Source organism: Passer montanus, unplaced genomic scaffold (genome assembly GCF_014805655.1).
Source record: "Passer montanus isolate IOZ18808 unplaced genomic scaffold, ASM1480565v1 scaffold6, whole genome shotgun sequence".
NCBI classification, from domain to species: Eukaryota; Metazoa; Chordata; class Aves; order Passeriformes; family Passeridae; genus Passer; species Passer montanus.
Window position 1 is genome coordinate 4931199 of NW_024371037.1, and position 26215 is coordinate 4957413.

The window sequence follows — 26215 nt, forward strand, 5'->3', positions numbered from 1 at the left end:
TGATGAGTATGCGCAGGGCTCCTCTGCTTCCCTACTCTGTGGTTTCAGTTTCTAAATGGATGACTCTAACTATAAATGTATAATGGGCTTGAAAAATAATCTTATCCAGGGCAAATGGAAAACCAAAATCATCAACTTTGGAAAATGAAGGGTTCTGCTAAAAATAACTGTGGTATTTCTGGTTTTGCCAAAACCAGTATTTTCAAATAAGATGGGGACTAATGTATGTCAGTGGCCACTTCCTGAGCTTGAAGACAGATAGCAACAGTCTCCTTCTCCTTCCAAACAAAAACCAGCAGAATGAAATTACTAAGTGCAGACAATTTAACTCCTCCATGATAAACTCACCATTAGCACTAACCAGACAGGCAAGAATCACACCAAATATAGACTGCTGTTCTTTGGAAGACCCATAAAGAACAGCTGAGAAATGGGAGAGGAGGTGATTGGAGAGGCAGAAGGACTGGAAAAGACTGAAGAGAGGACCAAGCAGCAGAGACTCTTTTCTGAAGCCTCAGGAGAAATGCTAGAGGGATGGGGAAGTTAAAGCTCCTTCACTATTAGGGGATTATAGCAGCAGAAGAAGCAATACCTTTCCCCTCTGAGCACTTGGAATACAAGGGAATAATAAAACTTTTAGGCATCTACAGGCAAGGCAAAATTCACAGTGAATAGGCAGCATTTATTCCTCAGACTTGGGTCAGGAATGATGGCACAGCATTACCTCCCCAAACATCTGCCTCCTGGGAGAGTCAGTTGTGTGCCACCCAGCTTCCTCAGAGGTGGGAAAATTGCTGCTTTCCTCCTTCTTGTCTGTTTTTTATTTCACGCTATAGTTTTGTCAAACTCAGAAACTGCCGAAACCCCAAGAACTTTCAAAATGGAACTCAGAAGCTTAAGAAAAACAAAGGAAAGCTTCAACCTCCATGGCTCAACTGCTATGCCAAAGTGCATCTTAGGTAATTTTTAAAAATTATAGCTCCAGAAGGGTGTCAAAAATGAAACCTCATAGCTTGATAGTTGAAGTATGACAGTTTGCTATTAATGCAACAGAAAAAATTAGCTTCCTCATAGCATTTGTTCCATGGGTCACATGAAAAGAAAGGGCAAAGACTTTTTTATAAGTAGTATTTGGTAGCAAATGTTAAAAGAAGTCAAATACCTAATTATCTTATTTGAAGAGAGGAACAGCTGGTATGTTTCAGTGAAGATAAACATCCAGAGTCTGTCCTTGCTGTGTGAGAGTTGATCTTTTTTCTTCACAGGCTTTTCTGAAATTAGCCACTGCCTTACTTGGCAGCAGAAGAGGAAGCTACTGCTAAGCATCAAGTAATTAATTCTTAAGTTCCAAGAAAGGTAATATTAAATATGCTTATCCATATATTTTTCTGAATTATGTATGCATGGAAAGATAGGAATTGTGATGAAGCTGTGGAGGGAAGGGAAGGGAAGGGAAGGGAAGGGAAGGGAAGGATGCAAGATTCCTCTATTTTAGAGGGGTTTTTTTTCAGAAAAAATGTTAAATAACAGCAATTAAAAAAAAAAAAAAAGTCCTGCTAGTAAGATGAACTGTCACACTTTCTGGAGAAGAGTATAAATGAGCATTTTAAAACAGAAGACTTTGTAGACACAGATTGTGTTTTCCACATCAACTGCAACTTTTGCTTTTGTAATTTATACTGTAATTTGAAAATGCCAATTGAAGGGTTATGCAAGCTTCTGCTGTGAAACAAAAACTGGAAGGTGCTTCCATATTTCTCTCTAAATTAAGATGAAGCAAAGAGATGAAAAATATTCTAATTAATGGAATTTCTAAAAAGCCTTATTTTCAAGAAATTGTACAGTAGCTTCCTTCTGTGATCAGCTTTATATTCTTGATTGAATATCTCAGCTTGTTTTCTTCCTACTGATCAAAACCATACCCACCCAGGTCCTCCATGTTTGTGCACTAATCTTTCAGATGACAATCTTCAGTGCCCATGTCAGAACTGGCAGCATGAGCAGTTCCTGTGCACTACATGGCTCGTGGCTTTTGAAGATGGCTGAGTGAATGTCACTCATTCCCAGTGCTCCTCTTGGAGGTTACACACCTCTCTTACAGGAATGCTAGAAAATACTCCATGCTTTCCTGTAATGCCCACTCAAGTAGCCAGTAGTGGGGACCCCAGTGGCAAAGGTCCCCCCTTACCTCCTCATGCCACAAGCCAGCATTTGGCACATCTGTGCTCTGAGAGCCAAGCAGAGGTCCCTGCCTGCCTGTCTCCCTTGTTCTTGACACCATCTCTCCTTCTTTCTGCAGAAGGCTGTCACAGGTTGGTTCACACCCGTGCTTTGTGGCTCCTGCTGGAAGCCCAGGGCGCAATGAAGAGTGTAATGCAACTAGTAGTGTGAGCAGCTGCTTCCTACCACATGCCTGCCAGCAGATATAGGTGAGGAAGCCAAGAATGTGTGTGTATAGAGGCACATATGTTACCACTCTCCTTCCTATTGTCCTCCCTGGCCAGCTAGGTCAGAAGTCAGCAGCAGGGGTGCCAGCAGGGTTTGAATGGGGCACAGCAGGATCGAGGGCTCGGGGCCAAGGGATCTGCAAGAGGCAGCATTTCCTGGCTCCCATGGGGTTCGCCTAGACACAAGGCATGATGGCCCCCAACAGCATGATGTCTCTTCAAGGGACAAGATTTCTCAACTCTTGAGTTTACAGGCATAGCCTTTATGGGTCAGCCTCTCATTTGAAAAAGCAAAGCCTGGCACAGCCCTCTGAAGACACTGCCAACCTACAGCTGCTAATTTATGAATTACTAATTCATAAATCTAGAGCTTTGGGGAGGTCTCTTTGTCAAAAAAGCAGCACAGACTGTCTCTTTCTGACAAGCAGAAGCAGTACAGCAGGGAGTTAGAGGAGTTATGAGACACACCCCACTCCCTGCTCTCCAGCACTCATATGTGTGGGTTTAAGTCTTTTTTTTTTTTTTTTTCCTACAATGATTCAGAGGCACCACTCAGCTGTTTGACCTGCTAGACTTAGGACTACTGCAGCACCTCATGAATATCAATCCTCTCCCACCCTATTCACCTTCATCAAATGAACATCAAAGACTCTCCTGAAGTGCTTGGGAGGGAAAGTTAACATTTACTGTATGTTAAATGTGAACTGGATACACTTCAGTTCACCTTTGCTTTTACATACAAGTCAGAAGGCTGAATCATACTGGGACAGGACTGACCTACTCAGGTTTTTCTCAAGTTATTGAGGTTGCCTAGTTATTCCTTTTAAGTCAGACTCTTAAAGAGTCTGGCAGACAAGGCTGCAGGGGAGCTTCAATGTTTCTGAAAATCTCATTAGGCATCTAGCTGTAACCTGAACCCACAGCCTTAGCATACAAGTATTTGACCTTTCATTACTAGACCCATGTTCTGCAGAGGAGATGCTATTGTGAAAGCTCTGCCCTGTCTCCTGTGAACATTCTCAAACAGCTACATTACACATCCTGAGGTACTGAGAAACTGCTGCATTGCAAGGAAGAGAGGACAACGTAGAAAATTTAAAGAGGGGTCCTTTCTGCTTCTAGTACCTGGGACTAGATATACAATCATTCTGGTTTCAGAAAAAAATTGGACACTTCCTGATGCTTAGACCCATTTATTCAGAATTAACTGCATGTCTCTGTACTCAACTGAGACATCTTCTGCACAGCCAGTCCCTCTGCCAGCTGCTAACTAAGCCTCAAGGATGGAGGGAAAGAAGAAAGAAGCAAGCTGCATTTTTGCCTTGTCTGCCAGACTTCTCCCTAAGACTGAAAACCTAACTTGCAAAGAATGAGTTTCCTTACATGAACATTTTTAAGGCATAGTATAGCAAATGCTAGTCCCCAGCCCTGCAGCAGCAGCTTCTGCTAGGGCAGATGTAGGGATCATAAAACCAAGGGAGGGAAAAAAAGTAAATAAAAATCTTGATTCCTTACATTCTTGATTCCTACAAGGCAGTGTAAGAGCACAACAGGATTCTGAACTGCATAATTTTATTTTTCATGCTAAAGGCAAATAAACCACCCTAGACACTGACTCCTTAACCCTCAGGACAGATTATGAGCACAACTCGCTCATCACTGGCACAACCCCCCAACTCTGAACAGTCAGTTTATTTAAAACCTGCAAGCTAGATTTGAGCACAGAAAGGTCTAGTATGCCAAGTTGCAATCCAAAGTGACTCTTACTACCAGACTATAAACCCCAGAAAATAGGGCTAAGAGTTCATTATGAAGCTGGTGACAGACTCCTAATTATAGTGGTGCTATCAAGCATGATAAAGGCTGGTTGGTTTTATTATAGTCTCATCCAAAGACTTGTTGGATGCTGGATTAGCTCATCTTTTCATTCCTGTTGAACTGCCATATGTTTCTTTTTCTCCTTTATGTAGCATTTGGCAGGAGTTATTTGTCAGCATTTAGAAAAAGAAAACATGTCTCCAGAAACTTCATTTCTAGTTCTTTCCCTGCAAAGTTTCTTGTTTTACCTGTTAAAACCTTAGAAATTGCATTTTCATGTCTAAAGCAAAACAGGGTAAGAAAAAGTTACCATTAAAACATAAAATATAGACAGCCTTAAACCGTCCTGATCACAACACTGCAGTGTAACATCTCAGTATACTTTAAGGAAACAGATACCTCCATAAAAAGCTGTCTCTTTCTCCCTCCCCTTCCACATCAATTCTGCCCGATTTCATATCCACTTCAAATATCTGCAAGTAAATCAGAGCAAAATGCAGCATTTTACTAACAGATTTCATTATTTATTCATCACTACCACCTACCAGCATTGTTGCAAAGATCCGAGTTACACAGAACAAGTCACAGGAATAAAAACAATTTTAATTCAGGCTTTTTTAAAAAGCCTCGTTTGCAACTGTAAATCCACTGAATGTCACAGGCTTAGCTAATATACCACAGGAGAAAGGATTTAATTGCTTCTAATGCAGGATATCAGAGAGCTGGAAAGAACTAAGCAGCACCTGTATGGAGACAAACCTGGAAACCAGAATAGTACTGTGGCTGGACAGAAAAGAGAGCTCCAGGAGCCATTTCTTGACTTCATAGACTTTGGAGAAAAACTGAAGCAACGGCAGAGCTCCACTGCCCTTCCTCCCCTCCCTCAGCTTCCTCTTCAGTAAGAGCACTTCTGCTATGGCAAACAAGGCATTCTTCTGAAGGCATCTCCTGTGAGTGACATAGCCCCCAAACAAATGTCATGGGCTCATCTCCAGACAGAAAGAAACACAGTTTATTTCAGAGGACAAAAAAAGAAACAGCCTTGAAAGGGCACAAAAAGTGACCTAGGGGCAAGATGATGAGAACTAATAGAGCACTTGTGAGAAAAGGAAGGTCACCTGCCACAGTTGCTATTCAGCTCTGCTAAGTGGTTTTATTGATGGGTCATTAAAGGATTCTCATCCACCTTCAGCCTCAAAGCAGTTTTATAAAACAGACAATCAGGAAAAAAAAAAGAAAACAAACAAAAGTGCCTTAGGTTTAAAGTGTCTTAACCTGATATCATTATGCACCGAGAAGTGCATAATGACGGTATGAATTGTAATTAAATTTTATTTTTAAATTTAAATGCAGTCTTCCTGCAGCCATGCCTTATCACCAAATGAAAGTTCATGTCTTCGGATAGCTGAATCCCACAATAATCCAGTTTGTCTGAAAATAAGTAGTATAATTGATTTCATGGTTCTCTGAGCCCTTTGGTGTAGGCTTTCAGCTGCCCCACCATTTGCAGGTGTAGATATGTAGTAGATAAAGATTAATGCTTGTGTGCCAACCCAGAGATGCTGAGCCTGCCAATTTTAGGAGCTCTGCAAAACAAGCTGTGAGATGCTCCCACAATTTCAATGTAAGTAGGCCAATAGAAAACTGAATGAATAAGACCATTTTGATGGCTAGGCCATAGCTACTGTAAGCAGTGGACTGGCAGCATAGTTAAAAGCAGCCAGACTTCCTTGCTTTCCCTTTCTTTTCCTTCAGACACTGGAAATGAGTGCTGTAGGGAGGAACTGAAATTTCACTAGCACCTGCAGTAACATGCAGGGATGAGTAGTACCCAGCTTCAACAGTGTCTTTATAGAATACCAAAGAATTACTAAAGAGCCACATGCTAGTGGTGAAAAACCTACAGTGAACAAGAGCAAAAGTAACTTCAGTGTTGATTGCCTGTAGTGTTCTATGATAAATAATGTTATTTCAGCCATTATATCCAGAAAAAAAAAAAAAGATTGACAAACACTATAAATAAATTTGATTTTTGGCTTGCATTTTGTAGCTTAACAGACAGCAGTTACAAGGAATGTATTAAGCTAACTGCTACTGTGAACAATGTATAGGTGCACACACCTCTATTACCTATAGGGTCCTCCACATAACTTATACACACCCTAAAGCTCCCAAAAGCATTCAAAAATTGTCTTGCAAACACTAATGCATTCTGCCCCATTTAAATTTGTCATCCCCCTCCTTTGTATGGCCCAGGCTCAGTCAAGAGCCATAGGGACTTGGGCACTGAATGTCCCCAGTGTCTGCACACAGAGCCAGGCTCCTGGGGCTGGGCAGGAACCATTCTCCGCTCTGAGGACCAGACTTGCACAGCCCGCAGGCATCACCTCTATGGGCAAATTAGCTGCCATGAATTAAAGACCTGCAGGCTGGTGTTAACTGAAATGTTTTCAGAACTTGCACGGCAACCTGTTTTGGTCAATATTCAGAGAAAAGGCACAAGCATCTGTGACAGCAACTCCCCTCTGCTGCCAAATACTGCCTCTGAGCTGTTAAAAGAAAAGGTCACTTAAATTTAACAGGACTAACAAGGTATTTTCTCAGTCCTCTTTCTCAGAAACAGCTGAGTTGCTCTGGCTAAACGCTGTTTTTTTCTTTTTAAACAATAATAACAGAATATTCAGCAAGAGGCAGACACCAAGTTAAAGAAATCTCAATGCAAGCTTTTAAAAATTGGCAAACTTGTAAGTGGCTGAAAATAGAGTCTTATAATGGGAAGTGTCAAACAACCTTGATAATAGGCAGCATTACCAGTCTGCTCTGTAATTCAAAATTATGTTTTATTATAGTGTTAAATATGCCTAAGCTCCATTTACCAGTTCCACCATTGCCAGCCCAAGAGCAGCTGCTGGCCGATGGCAAATTAACAAGTTGTAGTTTTCCTGGTGTAGACAAGAGGATAGTTGTTTCTGGCTTTCAGCAGTTGGAGCAGGTTCATCTCAGCAGTTTTTACAGAGCTGAGCATGTTGGCATATGGCCATTAACACATTTCTCAGGTGGCTCCCTGCAGTAATAAGGTGGCCTGAACATATGAGAAGTAAGATCAAACCATGTTTTTCCAGAAGCTGGTGTAAATGTAGTCAGCAGGTGATCTTGAAGAAAGTAAAAGTACACACATTCCAGAGGTTTTGCTATTTCGGAAAACAAATTATGACTCCAGTAGACACTCAGTAAGCCCAGGGCCTTTACTGTACCACAGGATGAGATTTGTATGGTCAAGTTCACAAAGGGGTCTGGGGACATTTCTTCTGAGACAAAGTAAGAAGTGGTCTGTTCCTGTATTTCCTTCAGGAGAGTGAATGGCCGTTACAGAGCCAAACCATGAAGACCACCAATATTTTCCTGCAAAAGATGACCCACATGAGTTCCCAGTCTAAAAGACTGTCGCTTTTCAAAAATTCAAAAGTTTTTAATGGCCTCCAAGAAGCTCTTCAGATAAATCATGCAAAAGGGCCTTTTCCAAGGTGCCAGAATTGCATGACACCAACCAAGCTTTCACCACTCAGGGCCAGTCTGCAGGAAAGGCTGCCAGTTCTAAGTCTAACATTGAAACTGCAGCTCACATTGTTCCTATGGAATAAAAAAAGGCGGGGATGGACACGATGCTTTTCCTAGGCTGCGTGCCCTGGGGAAGCCAGATTTTGGCCAGCACAACCACCCTGGAAGCAAACAACTACCTTAGGTGTGCCAGAGAGCAGCTGCCCAGCACCAGTGGTACAGAGGATAACACTTCACATGAGGATAGACAGGAGAGCATGAAAGATGAGTAGTTGCTGTCAGCACTGGGCTGGGCACCCACTGGCATCTCTCCCAGACAAGTCTCAGCAGGGAGCTGAGGCAGTTGCTGGCACAGCATCACACTGACACAAACATGACCATATCCCCTTCTTGCCTCCCAGTTAACTCCCTCAGCCACTTTCACACTTTATTCTTCCCTCCACAAATCAAATGGCCCTTCTTGGGGGCCAAGGTTGAGGCATGGTGATGATTTGGAGCTGTGACACATAAGATCCCAGAGGTACCAGGGCTGGACCACGTCATTCAACCTTCCATTTCTATGTCTCCAAAGTGATACTAGTGGTCCTCACTGGCACAGAGTTACAACAATTCATTTTTGAAACTTCAAAGCATCCACTATAACAGTAAAGAATCCAGAGAAAGATTCTGCTAGAAGTATAAAAAAGCAAAAAGAATGGATTCAAATCAATGGTGCTGCTCAGCGCAGCAGTTCCGTCAACTGCACCTTTCGCCCTGGGGATGTCAGGAGGTGCATCCCTGGGTAGTGGGACAGAAACCACTGCAAACACAGGCAGGTGCTGCCCCAAAGGTGGTGAGCATTGGTTTCATCATACTGGCACACAGGGCCAGGGGACAGTTTCCAGCTACTGGTAGTGCTGGCTTCTTTTTTACCTGGTACATGCACAAGTTGAAATGCAAAGTGGGCACTGGATGTTTTTCAGAGAGATTAAATAATCTTTTGATCTTGAGAACAGAGGACAGCATCTTCAGAGGCTGCATGTGCATCTTTTTCTGATGATCAAATCCCTTTGAGGTATTTTAGAGAGGACATGCTCAAAACACCTCAAGTCTCAGGCTGTTTGGCTAATCTAGATTCCAGAAATCTTGTCTGTATTCAGCAAAAGTATGATTTGTTTCTTCAACATCTCTTACGGCCTCTCAGCTACATTTCCCCCATCTCAGAAGCAAACTCCACTTCTCTGATTCTTTGTATGTCTTCCAAAAGCAGAATCTTTTACAAACCAATTCTTGTACACTGGTCCCAAAGGATCAGCTCAACATCTCTGTGGCTTCAGAGTCACGTGTTGCAGGACTCCTGTTGCCCATGAACAAAGTATACCCTGAAAAGCATCCAGAACAGCTGAGTTTTTAATTCTGAGAGGGCCAAGGTGAGATGCTGGTGAACTCTCAAATGATCCAATATGGGAGAGTGAGGAGAAGGGAGAAACAAGCTGTTTTATCATAGGAGGTAATGGGGTAATGAAATAGATCCAAGTTGGACTAAAAACCAAGATTCTCCTGCAAGAAGGAAGCAGTAGAAAATACTTTTTACAAATTGTAACACCATGATAATAGGACAGAGACTCACTAGACTATTTCTTCTCCGGGACTGAGATGCAGCAGGCTGGATTTCTCTTTTAGATTCCAGGTAACTTTTCCATGTACAGTGACTGATGGCTACCATTTTGTTCTGAACTTGTCACTTCTACTTTTCAGAAAACAATCTTAGAAAAATAGCCTTATGAGGCAGAGAAGAAAAGAATTGCAGTCCTTCTAAATAGAGGCTCTAACAAGTATCAAGTGCTGTGACTGAAGGAGTAGCTGTACACTAAGTTTTTTTAAGCAGAAAACATGGCTTAAGGAATTCCCACATATGCCTCTGTATTCTTCAACATCAGCTGTGCCCATTCTTGTACTATACATTGTTAATTGGCACCCACAGCACGGGTCTAAAAAAATAAACAAAACTATAAAGTTGTTTATATTTTAAAATAAATTAATACATCGACTTATTTCAATTGTCTCTGGCCATGCAAGCACTGAGAGCAACAGAAGAAGCAGACATCCTCCTTAGAATGACCAGTAGAAAGGCACTAAGGGGAAAGCTTAAGATATCCCAAGACCACAAAGAGATGTGAAATTTGGAACACAACTGGAACCTGTGTCCTAGTTCTGCCTGTCTGCCTATAGCACTGGTGTGGATATGGCAGAGCAGTCATTTACAGAAACATCTTGCAGTGCTTCAATATGGAAATATTCCTGGTAACTATGCCAGTCCAAACTAAAAATAAAATATAACTATTAGTCATTTGATCTCTGTCCAAAATCCTGGACAACTCATTGCAGGAAGTTTCCCTGTGAAGCAAGGACAACAGTAATAATACCCAACAGCTCTTGAAGCTATGACCGCTGAGATGGTATTTTTTCCTTATATAACTTTCTCTCCTATAATAGGATTTGTTATAAATATATATATATATATACATACACACACATACCTCAGCCTCATGCTATTGATAAGGGTTTTTCTTTGCAAACTACTGTTTACTTCAAAGGAGCACTGTCATCAGTGGAGAAGCAACTTGTTCAGGCAGGAAGGTGTAAGAGAAAATGACTGTTCAGCATTCAAGGAGGAGAAATAACTACTCTGCCCCAGTTCTCTTGCAAAAGAAGTACACTGCAAATTGAGAGAGCTCTTATAAGATAAAAATATGTGTGTTGCCACAGAGTGCTTTCTATTTGAAATGCAGGAAGACTTGGGGGTCAAAGTGGGAGAGAGAGGGACATACTCCAATCCTTTGGCTGTTTTAGGGAAGGGCCCAGCTATAGCTCTGTTAAGAAACTGAAGACACTGAACAGGGGAGTGAAATAAAGTGCTGCAGCAAAATTTTGATGGAGCATATTAGGAAATTTGGGCTTTTTTCTGCATGAGAAGAGAAATTAGCAGAGGTAGCATAAGCAGCATCTCTCATGTTTCCTCCAGGCTGGGGAGAGCACGGCCACCTCCCAGCTTCCTCCTCCCTCCCCAAACCACAAACTCCTTTCCCAGCCTGAAATCTCTCTTCCCACTGCTCTGGCAAGTCTTTCTCTTTCCTTTCTTTGTCTTAGCTCCAAGTTGCCAAGCAGGTTAAAAAAAACCAGAAAAGAGCTGAACATATCTGCAGAAGGATGTGGGGGTTAGGGAGATCCTGTGTCATTTTAACAGACCACAAGAGTTTTGTGCAATAATCACCTTTCTGATACTGTTGGGAAAATTATTAACTTCTTTTAAAAATATGGATGGATGGATGGATGGATGGATGGATGGATGGATGGATGGATGGATGGATGGATACCTATTTTCCTCAGATAACATTCCACTCTGTTTCTTTTCTCTCCAGCACACACATCATTAAATATAACAATTTCTCGTTAGCAATGCAAGAACATTCAGATTCAAATAAAATGGGAAGCAGAAGAGCAAAGTAAATATGGAAGAGCAAAATACCACACAGCCAACTGAATTAGCATAACTACTCATTTTTCTTTATGTCTAGCTGAAATCTGTTTCAAGATTGAAAGCATTCAACAAGACTAAGTGATGCTAAGAGCAGGAGGAAAGAGTTTCAAAGAGCTCATTTCATAAATATCCCTTAATATGGTAGGATATTACCTTAAATTCAGTTGAAGCAAGCCATATCTGTAAGATTAGACTATGGCTGAATTGCAGGTACTAATAGCAATAGAAAGCAAACCATGCCACCCTGACTGTGAACAGGTCAGCATTATATTCTCATCAGACACCTTTCAGAAAAATGGAGAAGCAAATGTGTCCCAAAAGCTGCCATTAGCACAGCATGGGTTGCTGGGTGCATCTGGCTCAGATGCCCCAATTTTGGCCGTGGCTTTCCATTCACCAGCTCTTTGCTGGAAAACCTGAGGCTTTCAGGCACACCAAAATGGAGACTCGGGCACCCACTCAACCTGCCACAGCAGTATTTCACTTGAATACCTTGAGCAGGTACCATTTTCTGAGAAAGTCACAGAAGAATTATACAGCATTTTTAAAAGTTAAAATGTTGAGCTGTCAGCCCAAATCATTTGCTCCCACAAGTTTATAAGTGTGAGCCGAGAAGCTGTTGAGGTTGAAGACTTGTTAAATATCACATTATAAGAATGCTTCAGACAACCAAACATGAAGTGTTTTAGCAATATTTAGGGACTGAAAATAAGTTCACTGTGGAAACTGCAGACCATTTAAGACATTAATCTTGAGCACCTAAATGTTCATAGAAAATGAAGAACATACAAAATTAAGAAACAGAATCCTCAGGAAAATAGTCAATATAGCTCTAGGAAAATCAGACTTATAATCCTACCTAGAAAATGTCCCCAACCTGACAAATTTAGTTAAAGAAGGCACATGATGTCTTTCAGCACACTAAGCATCTTATAACTAAGCTCCTATAACTAAACAGTTCTATTTAAAAACAGATGCCACACAAATTAACAAAGCAGATTAAACAGCTCATCATTCTCAATGATTATCATTCAATCCTTGGTATACCAGCTCTCCTCATCTTCATAAGAAACAAAACCTGAAGCAAAAATCTTTCAGGAACGTGAAAGTCCTAGTTGAGAAAGATAATGCTGATGCAAATCCATCATTCCATCAATTTTCCTGCAACCTGAACAAAAGCACAAGTCAAGTTCAAAGATATGATGACGTGGATCACAAGGTACAATAAACTCAATTGAACAGCAGCACCGCTACTGTAACCAAACAAGACCACACAGAAAGCTGATTCAAAATTTAGTTCACAGTGTTGGAATATTATTTGGAAGAGAGTAACGTAAAAGATCATTAGGGTCACAGTTGTTTACCTGCTAGCACAATCACTCCAGGAAGTGTAGAGAAAGAGGAAATGTGATACTCCAACACACACAGTATCAAAGCACCATGTTGAAATTGTGAGATGTAATTACATAATTTAACACTGGACTTCCTAAAACATATCTGTTTCTGACATTGACTACTTGAATCTAATGTCATCACATCACTAAGAGCTCAGATGGGAGATATACTCTCTATTTAGAACCAGACTTAAAGACAGACACTATAGCCAACCCATTTAATTTAGTAGAGAAGAGGTAAAGAGAGAATGATAAAGAGGTAATAAGCATTGTCTGTGTCAGCTCATAGATGTTAGCTCTTTTTCTTAGAGTTGATTTTATCAGAGAATGCCAATCCACTGGATCAAGCTGTTCTTAGGAATTTGGCAGATTTTATAAGCACTCCCACACCTCATTGATTAAATAAATCCTTGAGGAAAGGCCACTGGCTACTCCCCAGTCAATTTTCTTCACAAAAAAAACCAAGGCAAACCTACATTTTGGGTACACCTGCATCTGAACTGAAGAAAGAATACAAAATGCCTTTTCATCTCAAAATTAACCATTGCAGACTACTTGATTTTTCATGTTTTTTCCAGTCAGCCTCTCACCTGTCAGACAGTGATCATCAACTGCTTCCATGCGTCCCCTCTGACCGTCAAAGCAACAAGTGCAGGGGCTCATTTCCATGAGGATCTGACCCCAGCCTCTTCCAGGGCCAAACCAAAAGTCCCCTTTTTGGATAGACAAGTTTTGCTGCTCTGACATTGCTTCCCTCACAATGTTTACCCATATTCAAGGCACACCAGGAAAAACAAAAATATGACTTTAGCACAGGAATAATTGAGAACCATTCAGAAACCATTCAACAGATGTGGTAGAGTAATATAATGCAACTAACTTCTCTAAAGCCATGTCTTTAGCTTCCAAGCTTCATCCTTACTGAAATATGGCACTGAATTTTTAATTATACTGCTATTATGAAGTGGTAATGAGCATTAGCCGATGACTCAGAATAATAATTACTAGGTGGTGCTATCATGAAGGTACAATTTTAGAAGCCAAGCAGGTGTTACTTTCCTGAATGATTCAAAAATCACAAGCAGCCAATCCTCCAGCTAATTACACGCGGAAGCTATGCACATCTGAAATGCCTTTTTTCACATGTCCAGAACAGGTGGAGAAGGAAGTTTTTCCTTAATGCCGCTAAGCTGATTGGTTGTCAGTGTTCAGAAATAATTCCCCAAGTACAAGGTTTGGCTTTTTCATGATGTGTCAAGCATCTCTCTATTAAAAAGGTTAGGTTGCCTTGTCTTGCAGAAAGAAATATTTCAGGCTTGCTTCCACCTAAACCTCCCACAGCCCCCAATTCTGAACGTCAGTCATTTTGTATCAGTGGCAACAACAGCAATAAATGCCTACTTATAATTACAGCATATTGGTTTTGACATTACAGGGTCTGTAATAAATGAATATACATATGAAATGTACAAAAAACCTAATTAAAAAAAAAAAAACACCATTAAAAGGGGGGCTATTTTTGAAGTAGCAGAATACATATTTGAAAACTCTAAGTAACCCTGCAAAATTGTGCAGAACAGCCTTATAGCTCTGAACTCTGGTAACTTGTTGGAAAAGACCTATTATAAAAGGCTTCCCTTTTGTCCTGAATTATTCTCCAGGTTACTCCACTGCACCATAAATTGAATCATGTGAAGATTTCCATGTCTCCATTTCTAATGAAAAGCCAGCTGACTAGGGATATATCTATGATATTTGTAATACTGAGTACTTCAACATGAGATTGTTTGTGACAGCAATCCAAAAGTACTCAATCTCGCAACTCCCTTCTCTCCTGGGTGTTTCAGTAGCTCTTTTTTCACTCTTATTTCACTTGAAATGGCAATATGATGGAGTTACATAGGACTTGTTATGGGGCTTGTTATGGGAATGATAGATAGCTGATTAAGTGTGGGGTTTTTTTTAAACACAGCTTTTCCTTTTGCATATCTTAAATCCTCTCCCACAGCACTGCTACTTAAAACAATTCAATTAAAATTTTGGGTGATAGCATGCTCTTAATTTCTTTATCAAATTAAGTGGTGTGCAAAAAAAAAGGATGATTGGAAAGCTTTCCCCATGATATGGTGATTTTTCTTTTTTGTAATGGGTTTGCAGGGAGTCAGTGATACAGGCAAGAAACAACAAAACCCTGGGCATGTTGGGCCATCAGTAGTGACGTGGGCTGGTGGAGGAATCCTGTCTTCCACCACAAGCATGCCCACGGTGACTAATGCCTTCACACCCTGCAGCATGGGATCGCACTCACCCCATGGTTATGTCATTTTTAAAGCATCTGGTGGTAATTTAGAAATACAAAACTAAAAACCAGACTGGCACGTACTTGGTAGGTCTACTATTCATAAAAGCAGTGATACAGTCACAAGTAAAACAAATAAATATTGAGGTTCACCCTTCTTTAAATCTGAGCTGGGGAGTTTACCTGTTTACTACCTTGCTTTGAACACCAAGAAAAGAAGAATTATTCACCTGTTACAACTGGCAGTTGAGCAACACAGAAGAGATGTTTGCAGTGGTAGATAGATGAGCTTCATTACTTTGAAAGTAGCCTCTTGTACAGAAATGCTGTACCCATTTTAGGCCCTTACTAAAGCAGATTACTTTATCTATTATCACTGCAAGCAATCTCCACTATATTTATCACATTAGGCAAGCTGCCCTCATGGATGGTATACAGCCAATTAAAACACCACAAGAACAAGGAAATCTGACCTCCTCCAGATCCCTCATGTGTACACACTGCCTCAGAGCTCCTCAGTGGGCTCTTCCACTGGCTCATGCCACCAAACCCACATGCTGGTGCTCAGCTCTAGAACCCCCAGCACAGAACTGCAGAGCTCTTTATTACTGCCTGTAATAAATATAGCAAATAAATAAAGATAGCAACTTTTTATGAAATTAATGACATTTGTTCTCTTGGGCACCTCTGGAATGTACTGAAGTGAACCTAATGTAGGATGTAATTCAGGAAATTTAACTACATTCATTGAAGGCATTTAAATGTTAATCTGTAAGCATGGTTTTCCTTATTCCATCAGGATTTGTTTCCATTTCTTTGAGTGCTTGAGCCCCTCATCAGACAACACCATCTTCCTTAGAAGGCTGGAAGCAAAAGAAGATGATACTACTGAACCTGGCCATTTCAACTAGAGCCCACCTTCACACACACAATCATCCAAAACCATCCCTTGCCACTCATTGCTGAATGAGCTCAAGACCCTCTTGAAAAATAGCCCAACACACCCACTGTGATTGTGCTAAGCCATTTTTAATTAAGGCCCCTGGTACCATCTACTTTGATGCACAGCTTTGTGTGGTTCAGAAACCTGAGAGCTGCCCTGATAAGACAGAGGAAACATCCTCTAGTCCAGCACACTCCCCTGAGAACAGACTTCATCTCACTTTCTGCAGAGCAGCCCAAACTAGTCATTAGGTTATTTCTGTTTTCAAGGAGACTGAGCCCTCCCAGGGGCAATTCAGCTTCCCTAGTTTAGGTGCTTATCTCAGGCTTGCATGAATCACCTCAGCCTCCCCTCTTCCCATCCCCTGACGATTGTTTGCTGTAAATAAATGTACAGAGCTAGAAATTAGGTGTCTTGCTGAAGACAGTCAGGGAAAATGAACCACATTTTAACAGTAGCCAGCAGCAGCCACCGTAGACCATTCATTTTTCATGCCAGATATCTTCCCAGATTTCTAAGAAAAATGAGTTTCAGGACTTCTTAAATTGAAAGTTGCATCAAGGCATTAAAGTTACCAAAGGCCTTATTTTCTATGTATATGCCTAATCTTTTTTCCATATCACTGGCATCTAAAAGCTTCCTGCAGCAATTCTGTGATTTAGCTTTCCCTTGAACAGGAGACGGGGCAGAAGAGGGAACTGGACTTTAGGCCTGCTGTCTGGTAATTGTACTGTTCCTAGTCGGTAGTTTTAAATTACATAATATTTTCTCTCTCATGCTTTTTTTCACATCAGCTGAAGTTTTTTTTTTCTAAAAAAAGATTCTGAAATGCTCAGAAACCTCCAGGGTATCTAAGATCCGAAAGTTTATGGATCTATAAAGTCACAGGGATAATTATGAGTTTGCTCTCTACCCTTCTCCTAGTATTTCTCCCTTTCTATTTATTTTACTGATCACCACTGCAGACTGAACTGACATTTAAAAAGTATTATCCACTGCACCTCCAATAGTGTGTTGAGGATTTTAGCCCCTCAGAAAGAAGAGGATTATTTCCTTTCCCCCTTCATGCATTATTTTGCATTCCTTGACACTGAATTTCATTTCCCCATATTTTCAGCTCTGTGTTGAAAGAGTCTGCAACTAATTTCAGGCAGCTTCAGGTCAGATTACTGTAAATAATCTTAGTATTCTCTCCAAGTTCTGTCATCTACTTAAAATCAGATCATTGATGAATACGTTGAACAGCTCCAACAACAGATCCTTGATGGACTTATCCCAGTAATAGCTGCTACAGAACAAGGATGCTAATCAGATATTCCATTTCTTTGTTTCCTATTTTTAATCACTTAGCACTTTTTTTTCACTCCCTGATAACTGTGGTTCTAAAATATTTCTGTGAAATATAGCTTGTATTTTAATTTTCAAAGAAGCTTTTTACAAAGTACCAGCTAGATCTGCTATATCCATATAGCAGCTTCCCTCCAAAACTTGCCCAGAATCACAAGAAGCAAATTCCCTTTACAGAAGACATTCTCTCTGGCTCATTATATTTCTATCTACTGCTTCTATTCCTACTCTGATTTCTACAAAACTACGTAATACAGGAGCAAGATTTACTGATAATCTCCTTACATGACCCCCAGAATCCTTCACTAGACTGGTATATTATTGGTTCATTTAAACAGACAACAAACTAGGAGCAATTTCTTATTTTTATTCCTCTAGAGCTCTGCGTGAACAGCATCCAGCTCCAGTGCCTTGTTACCAGAAATTGTTTGCTTTTTTTTTTTAGCATGAAAAGCCTTTTAGAACTGACGTTTCAAAAAGCATCAGGCGACTATCAAAGAGACATGTCTGGTCCAGTGAAGGCAAGTCCCTGCAATCTGGCTGCCTTGAAGATACCAACAGCAGTTTTAGCAAAGCTAAGGATCTGTAGCCCAAGAGCAGCAAAGGCATGAGAAACCCCAGAGTACAAAGGTAAAAGGATAAGGGATGAGTCATGCTATTTAAAATAACTGACATCTAAGCTTCCCTTCATTCTGGCACCTGATAACATGCGTGTCCTCAGCCCACTCAGACTGGAGGACAGGGGTGTAGGCAGGAGCTCTGCTATGAACCTACCACATCCAGGTGCCACCCTTAGCCCCCTGGGCTGGGACACCTTCATGCATGTTGAGTCAGCCTGCATTAACACCTCGGTCAAGGCGGGTGCATCATTTCCCATGTGCAGCAGCGACTTCCAGTGCTGAGGATCCCACACCACCCTAACAAGGAGAGGAGGAAAGATGAGCTCTCCCTTTAACTTCAGTAAACCTGGATCTGTCCTCCATTTAGGGTGGTGACAGCTGTAGCTTAGGTCCATCAGAAAATTATGGAGGAAGGGATCAGAGTGGAATTTGAGCACATTACCACTATTTGCTTTGGTGAATGGTACCGCAGTTTGCACTGGTTGTGCCAACCCCAAATATTTCCAGAGTAATGACTCAGATGACTTTTCTTCCCATGGAATAAAAAATCAACCATAAAGTCAAACATATGGGGCATCCCCATTCCTATTCATACGTCTTTATTTTCATTGTGTGATTTTTGAGCAGTAATGCACTTCCATTGTTTTTGTCTTTCACTACATTTTTTGAAATATAGGAATTCAATTGAAAGCTGGAATTATTTATAGTGTGACTTAAGGGAACTGTGCTTAAAGAAATAATATCCCATGAAATATTGCAAGATTCATGGAAGAAGTTGTACTTCAGAGCATACTTAAGAGATGCAGCAACAGTGGAAATTTAGCATGTGTATCTGCCAGTAGACAATTAAATAGGTTTGCATCTTTCAATCATGTAATTTCATAAATGCATTTCATAAATACACTTGCCCAAGCATTGTTCAACATCACATTGACCATCCTGGCAAAGAGGCCAGGATTTCCAAGGCTGGATTGGTTTTACTGTCCCTCTCAGAAAACATATAATTCAGGAAAGCCCAAGTGCTTAGGATTTATTTTTCTGGAACAAAAGGTCCAAGCAGAATATAGCTTTGCAGTTCCCTTCAATAATTTAAACACTCTCAACATAAAATATAAGTACTGCAGTTATAGCCTCTTATTTAGAATAAATATGATTCAAAAAGCTACGAAAATTGTTATTACACTCAGATGATTGTTAATTCTTCCATCTTGAAGGAAAAAAAAAAACCAAATTTAGGAAGCTAAATTAGTAGCACATAACACATATAAACAGATTTTTAAAGAAGCTATTTGAATTCTTCAAATTAATTTTTGCCAAGAGCCCATCTGGGACTGACTTCCATCACCACACTATGAGAGCTTCATTAGAAAGGTGTTATAACAATATTCCAGAAACAGCAGCAGAACAGAACACAGGTTTTCTTTTCTCCCTTTAATACAGCTTGCAACTTTTCACACAGAGAGATGAGCAGGAACGACTGTCTCCCCTGTCTGCCTACAAAAAGCCTACCTACAATTTTCTTCTTCAGCTTCATATAGATGTAGAAAACAAAACAGATTACTCCATGAATGAACAAGCAAACTGTCAGTCAGACCAGACAATCTCAGCACAAATAAAGGAGGATAACAGGAAAATACACAGTTTGATAGGGTGACAGAAATCACTCTTGTCAAGTTGTATTAATATACAGTGACTTGCAGGCTACTTTGGGTGCGTTACTTCTCCAAACTTCTTTTTTTCTCATGCCTGTAAATGCTGAGCTACATATTTCTTATGACCCCAGTACAGGGTTCTTGGATTGGATTTGGTATGATTCATAATCAACTGCTTTACAATCTTATTTTTTCCCCCATGATTTAAGTGAATGTGTCATTGTCACTTGGGAACAAGCAACAAAAAGCATGAACAGGAACATGTTCAGCACAGTGAGCAAGGCCAAATATTTTTGGATCTCTGTCTTCCAGCATAACTAGAATAATTTCAAAGTTTCTCCTGTAGACCTTGCTGAAAACTCCTACCACTCAATGAGAATTCAGAAGTGGCTGTGCCAGTGCAGCCTTTCATTTTAATTAAATCTAAAAATCAGGAGTTATTTAACATTATTTTATACTGCTTTGAGCAGTAATTGGACTCTATGTGCCTTTTTTTTTTTTTTTTTTTTTTGCAGCCAAGGGCATAATTCTGGCAGGTTCACACAGCTTTTGCTCACAAACCAATTGGGACACAGCTAACAGATGCTCAGAGACGATGTTATGGGTGGTTTTTATAAGGGCTAGGCTTTCTTTGGCTGCTAGACAGGATTCCTCACAGAGGTGAGCCAGGAAAACTAATACCTAAGTAGAAGTTCCTTAGCAAGGCAATTACAACACAGCTAATGCCCATGTCTTTTCCAGGGCTATGATAAACCCAGCTCCAATGCAGGAAAAAATGAGGTTACTGGAGAGGAACCCAGGCACAGGCACTGAAAATCTCATTCAGAGTCCAAGGGCCTTCAGCCTCAGCCCCTCTCCAGCTCCATTACAGCACAACCATTTCCACTGATCTTGTGACTCATCCTGCATGAGAAGACTCGTTGTGTTCACAGATACAGCCCAAGCTTGATCACTTTGTTTTGGACTAGAACAAAATTGGAGTGATTTAGCTATAGAAGTGTGTACAAGGTGGACAAGGCACACCTGGCTCAGCACTGCTGTCACACTGTGGAAAATGTCCCCAGCTCCCCTCCAGCCTGCTCGGGCTCTCTCTGTACTTATGGCAGATTGGGCTATGTCTTCAGTTCTGTCACTGAGGAGTTGAAGTAAAAGTTTCTCCAGCTCTCAGGGAGTTCCTTGGACTCTGTTTTACCAGCTTTTAGGAGCAACTTTGGGGAGGGGTGGAAAGTGCAGAAGCACCTGGGGAAGGATGCCGCTGCACCTTGCCAATCCTCTGGCAGCGGCAGAGCTGGTTTGGGGAGCTGCCTCCTTCCCACTGCTGCCACCCCTATGCCTCCCTGCCTGCACAGGAGAGCTACCACACCTTTCCCCTGTGCTAATTCAGCTGCTTACCTAACCACAGGCAAGTTGGGTACACGTTCACACATAGAGTTTAAAAATAAAACCTCTAAAAGAGCACTGTGTTCTTTAAAACAGCCCAAACAAATCACCCCCAAATCAAAACATCTCACAGGTCTGGCACAAAGCACAGCCCTTCCAGAAGCTGAATCAGCTGGGGAGGAAGCAGTTCCCACCAGCTGCAGAGAATGAGAAAGAGGCACAAGGAACAGGGGGCAGGATGGAAACCACCGAACTCCACCCCTGCCCATAAAGAAAGGGGAACAACACTCAGCCTGAAAGCTACTTTTGCAGACAAAGGATGACTACAAGCATATTAAAGTCTCTTGGAGGTAGCCCAACCAGCACGACACATGTTGGCATATGCACAGCCAGCAGCAAGCCTTTATTGTGGGGTGCCTGCAGTCCTGCAGCACCTGAGCCACCCAGACCCATGGGTGTGCAGGCTGCAAAGCCATCTGAGTCCTGGCCATATTGATGATCTCAGGTTCACTGGTGGCAAATAAGGCATGTTTTTATTTACCTTTCATTTTTAAGCATTTAGATTTAAATTGCTCTTCCTTCTCAAGTTAATACCAGGAACAGGGAGATTAATATTTTGTTAAGAAAATGCTTACATTCCCTCAGTCATTTGATTCCAGAAGCTGGGCATTTAAGCTGGTGATAAACTATTTTCAAGACTGGTGATAAAATTGTCCAAATTGGCATTAACCTACAAGACAAACACACATCTCTCTCTGAAAGCTCTCCTCCTCACCTGTCAAGCAAAATTTCTTGCAAACACTGCCCCATCTCCCTGTGTCTCTGCATCTTGCTCACACAAGCAGTCTGGCAGAAAATGAGCTGGGGGTCCAGGTGTATACCGGGTTCAGCATGAGTGAGAGACATGCAAAGAAAACCTACGGTGTCTTATGCTGCATCAGATGAAGTGCTACCAGTAGGTCGAGGAGGTGAGGCCACACCTGGAGTGGCCTGTACATACCTGGAGTAGTATGTACAGTTCTGGGCTGAGTACAAGAGAGATATCAGTGCCTACGGTGTCTTGGGCTGCATCAGATGAAGTGCTACCGGTAGGTTGAGGAGGTGAGGCCACACCTGGAGTAGTATGTACAGTTCTGGGCTGAGTACAAGAGAGATATCAGTATACTGGAGAGAGTTCAACCAAGAGCCACAAATACAACTGAGGGACTGGAGCACTTCTCCTGTGAAGAAAACCTGACAAAGCAGTGACTGTTCAGTCTGGAGGAGAGAAAGCTTGTGGGGGACCTTGTCAATATATATAAATAGCTGAAGAGAGAGTGCAAAGAACATGGAGCCTGATGCTTTACAATAGTGCCAGTGACAAGAACAGAGGCAAGGGACACAAAATGAAACATAGGAGATTCCTTTTGAACATCAGGAGACATTTTTTCACTGTGACAGTGACCAAACACTGGCCCAGGTTGCCCAGATGTAGAGTGTCAATTCTTGGAGATATTTAAAATGGCTGACTTTAGGAGGAGCAACTTGAGCAGGAATGTTGGACCAGATGACCTCCAGAGGTGCCTTCCAATTCTCAAGCATTTTCTGATAATGTGATCTCAGGAAATAAAGACCACACCAATCTGTCCCCAAAACTTACTGTTAGTGGTGGTTAGTATGAACCAATACCTAAACTAGGATACCCAAACACAGTTAGACCTCTTCTTGAAGATGAAAATCAGCAGTGCCCTTCAGTAGTAGTGCAGGAGTAAGAAAGCCCTGCAGGACAAGGGCAGTGGTTCTCAGACCATGGTCAGATACTGGGTGCCATGGGAAATGACACCCAGTTAGTGCCAAAACAATAAGCAGTCTGCCTCAGCCGTGCCTGGAGAGCATCACCTGTCAACTGTTCATCCATGCAGCAGCACAGCAGAGAAGTGAGGGAGGTTAAGAGGTAACAGTATGAGCTGGTTCAGAAAGCTTGGAGGCTGGTGGGATGGGAAGGTGAAAGGGGAAAGAAGAGTCCGGACCTTCTTCAGCACAGTAGCAAATGTCCAGGGTTACAAAAACTATCAGCACAACACACTATCTAGAGGAGTTTTAAAGGCCATGAATGTCTTTAAGTTCCATAATATTGGAAAGGTGAACAACAGAGAAGTCCTTACTCAGCATTCACCCTATGTATCCATTCCTATGAAAGAAAAGGTTAAACGTAGTATTCAAAGATGCCCTTTAACCAAATCTGCAGAAAAGCACCACTGCTTTGCAATTTGGCTAAAACCTATGTGCTGTCTGAATTGGCAAATGGCTTGAATAGTCCTATGGATGTTCCCAGGTAGGAAGGCTGGGGACAACTGGAACATATGAAAATATCTCTTATAGACTACTGAATCAGCCTCCAAACATGTCCCAAAACCACTCAGTGCTGCCAGAGCATCTTGGAACTAATCATTGCTGGAAGTCCTAGGAGATCTGTCCTTGTCAGAAACTGAGCTGCTGAGCCCTGGCCTCCAGCCAGCTCTACCCAGTGACCACCTTCCTGGGGCTAAGGACATCAGCACTAAATGCTGAACCTGGTCCACCAGAACAAAGAGCTTTGTCTGCGCTGAAGAAAAATCTGTTCAGTCAGATCCATCACACACCTCCCACCGTGCCACTGCTACCCATTTTTCTCCACCATCTTCTCATTTGCGGCTTGTCTGTGCCTAAAGGCAGAACAATCATCCGCCCTGAGCAGAAAAGAAAGATGTGAAAGCTATAAACTTCCTAAACATCCCTCCTGCCAACACCTGTCATTCGTTTCTACATTTCCTATTTGCTCTGTTTTCATTTAAGGTATTATATGACTCAGATGAGGCCTCAACAACTTCAAAAGAATTCCTGTGTCTGACTGCCTCAGCTTTATTAAAAGTAACTGAGCCATTGATCATCATCAGAAGATGTAGTCTCAGGAGAAACGATATCATTTGCAAACAAATAATCCTGTGAACACAAACACTCCACCAGTTGTGAATAACAGGGAAACAAATACATGGTCGGGGAGGCGAGAAGCCCTGCCAGCACACCAACAGACCATCTCAGGGATAACAAAAAGAGTTGCACCTTTACAAGCAGCCCAGCTAACAAGAACATGCTCTTCCAAAGGCAGGGTGGGGGGGAGAAGCAATTTTCTTTTGCTGTTTTCAAGTATCTAAAAGCAATTTCATGCTGCTGGCTTAGGGTGCGAGCAAGCAAGACTGCTCATCCCTAATACAACCAATTCCCTACGTTCAGAGGGTATTTTTTTAGCTGACAGTTTCTATACACACCCTCACATTCTGCATTTCATGGCTGACCAAAGAGTGAAGTCTGGGGAAGGGAATGCATGACTGCATGGCAACACCTGTGAAAAATCAAACTAGTTTCCTTCCCTTACCTCCAGCTAGCTACAAACAGGATCACCCTGCCTGAGATATGAAACTGGTGTTTACAGAAACAAATTAATGAAGATCTGTACCACGGATTAGAGCACATAAAGAGTGAAAGATGTTATAGAAGTCCACTGACACATCTGCCAGTCACTCATTCTTCAAGAGTAGTGGACCAAATACCCATAAAAATGGACTTTTTAAAATAAATGCCTTCATATAAAATAAATGCCTTTCATATGAAAGGTCAATGTTTCATATTGCAAAATGTAATGGACAACTCCTGGCAAACATTTAACTTCAATACAGTGCAGGTTCAAAAGCTGCTGCTGGAATGGAGCAGCTATTGTGCAATTCTGTTTTTTGGAAGGAAAAGGATGCCAAAATCTGCACCACATGCCCTGCATTCCCCAACAAGGAGTATGTTTAGCATATTCAGTTTAATAACACACCATTCATATGGAAGCCATCAAGAATCTGCAGAGGTTTGTCAAACAGAAACTAGGCATCTAACCAAGAATAGCCACAGCACAGCAGACACAGACAAGGTCCTTTTGGTATGCAGCCAGAATCCTAAATACCTAGAAATAATGGCTTGGTAAGACAGTGCCCCTGAATCAGCTGGGGCAAGTTCCCACCTTTCCAGAACGCCACCTGGTAAAATCTTCTTTGAAGAAATCATTGAGCATGGAGGGGGGGAAAAGAAACAACCTCATATTATCTTCACTGCTGGGCAAATACATCATGAAATCTAAAGCATGTCAACTAGCCACCAAAAAGCCCAGCTGAGCTGATGCCTTGAAGTGAAATTCAGCTTGCTTCAGTTCATACAGAGCACACCTAGCAGCAGCTCACTTGCTTTGGGGGCTAAGGGTATTCTTCAGTGTGCAAAGGTGCTGAAGGAAAGAAACAGCAGCACTGCCATGTGGTTCTTCAAAAGAAATGCTGCAGCAGTCGGCAAATTCAGGCCTCATCTAAACTCAAACAGCTTCTCTAGGCAGTCTAGAATTTCCTTTGAAGTATATCTCAACGAGCACATATGGTCCTGGAGCACATCCACACACATTCACCAGAAGGGAATGAGAGTGGGTGGAATACATAAGACTATCCCTAGGAAAGGGAGAAGGAAGAGAGAGAATAAAAATTCTGGCATAAACAAACAGCTGCTATTTCTAGCCCTCCTGGTACCCCTTCCTCCAGCCCAATGCCACTCTGGAAGGTGCCTTGTTCAACTTAAGAGACAAACAGAGAATTAAAAGTGTAAGGCCACGCACTTTTACAGCCCAGTTATGACCACTTACAAACACACTGTAAATCTATTCACTGCTTGACACACCAGGTACACCCCAGCAAATGCATTTGCTCAGTGTCTACTCAATGTTGCTTGATATTCTCCATGTATCTTGAGTGTGCACATTCAAGAAATAAAAAAATTAAATAAACAAAGTCTGGATTAGAGTCAGTCTACAATAGCAGGGAAAAAAGTGTAATTATTGACAGTGGCTTGGTTGAGCTTACAAAAGCTTAATGGAAAAAGATTTTTCCATAATTGCCATCTCTAACCTTTTATCCAAGCTCAGTGGGTACATTACCTAAGTCAGCAGGAAGTTTAGCCACTCCACATGAAATTAATAACATTTACGGGCTGACCCATAACCCATAGCTTTTAAAACAAGACCTATGAAGTTTCTGTCCTTCCATCAAGGAACAGTGCATACCACACTAAGTTGCTTAAAACAAAACAAAACAACCCCCCCACTCCTCCAGGCAGCTTTAGTCCCTGAAGACTGAGCCTTCCTCTTTCACATACTCAAGAGGAAATTAACCTTACATACTAATTAGAGGAACAAA

General features: G+C 41.5%; 1 protein-coding gene across 7 annotated transcripts in view; it reads right to left on the reverse strand.

The window, feature by feature from the left end:
• PLXNB2 (plexin B2) overlaps positions 1–26215 on the reverse strand; it is a 253069-nt gene that overhangs the window by 204554 nt on the left and 22300 nt on the right. The window contains exon 3 of one of the 7 annotated variants that reach the window (XM_039726866.1): positions 4665–4738. The exons of the other annotated variants lie outside the window; for them this stretch is intronic. The gene's annotated coding sequence lies outside the window, so the exon portion shown is untranslated. The remainder of the gene's footprint in view (positions 1–4664; positions 4739–26215) is intronic. 7 annotated transcript variants of the gene reach the window in all.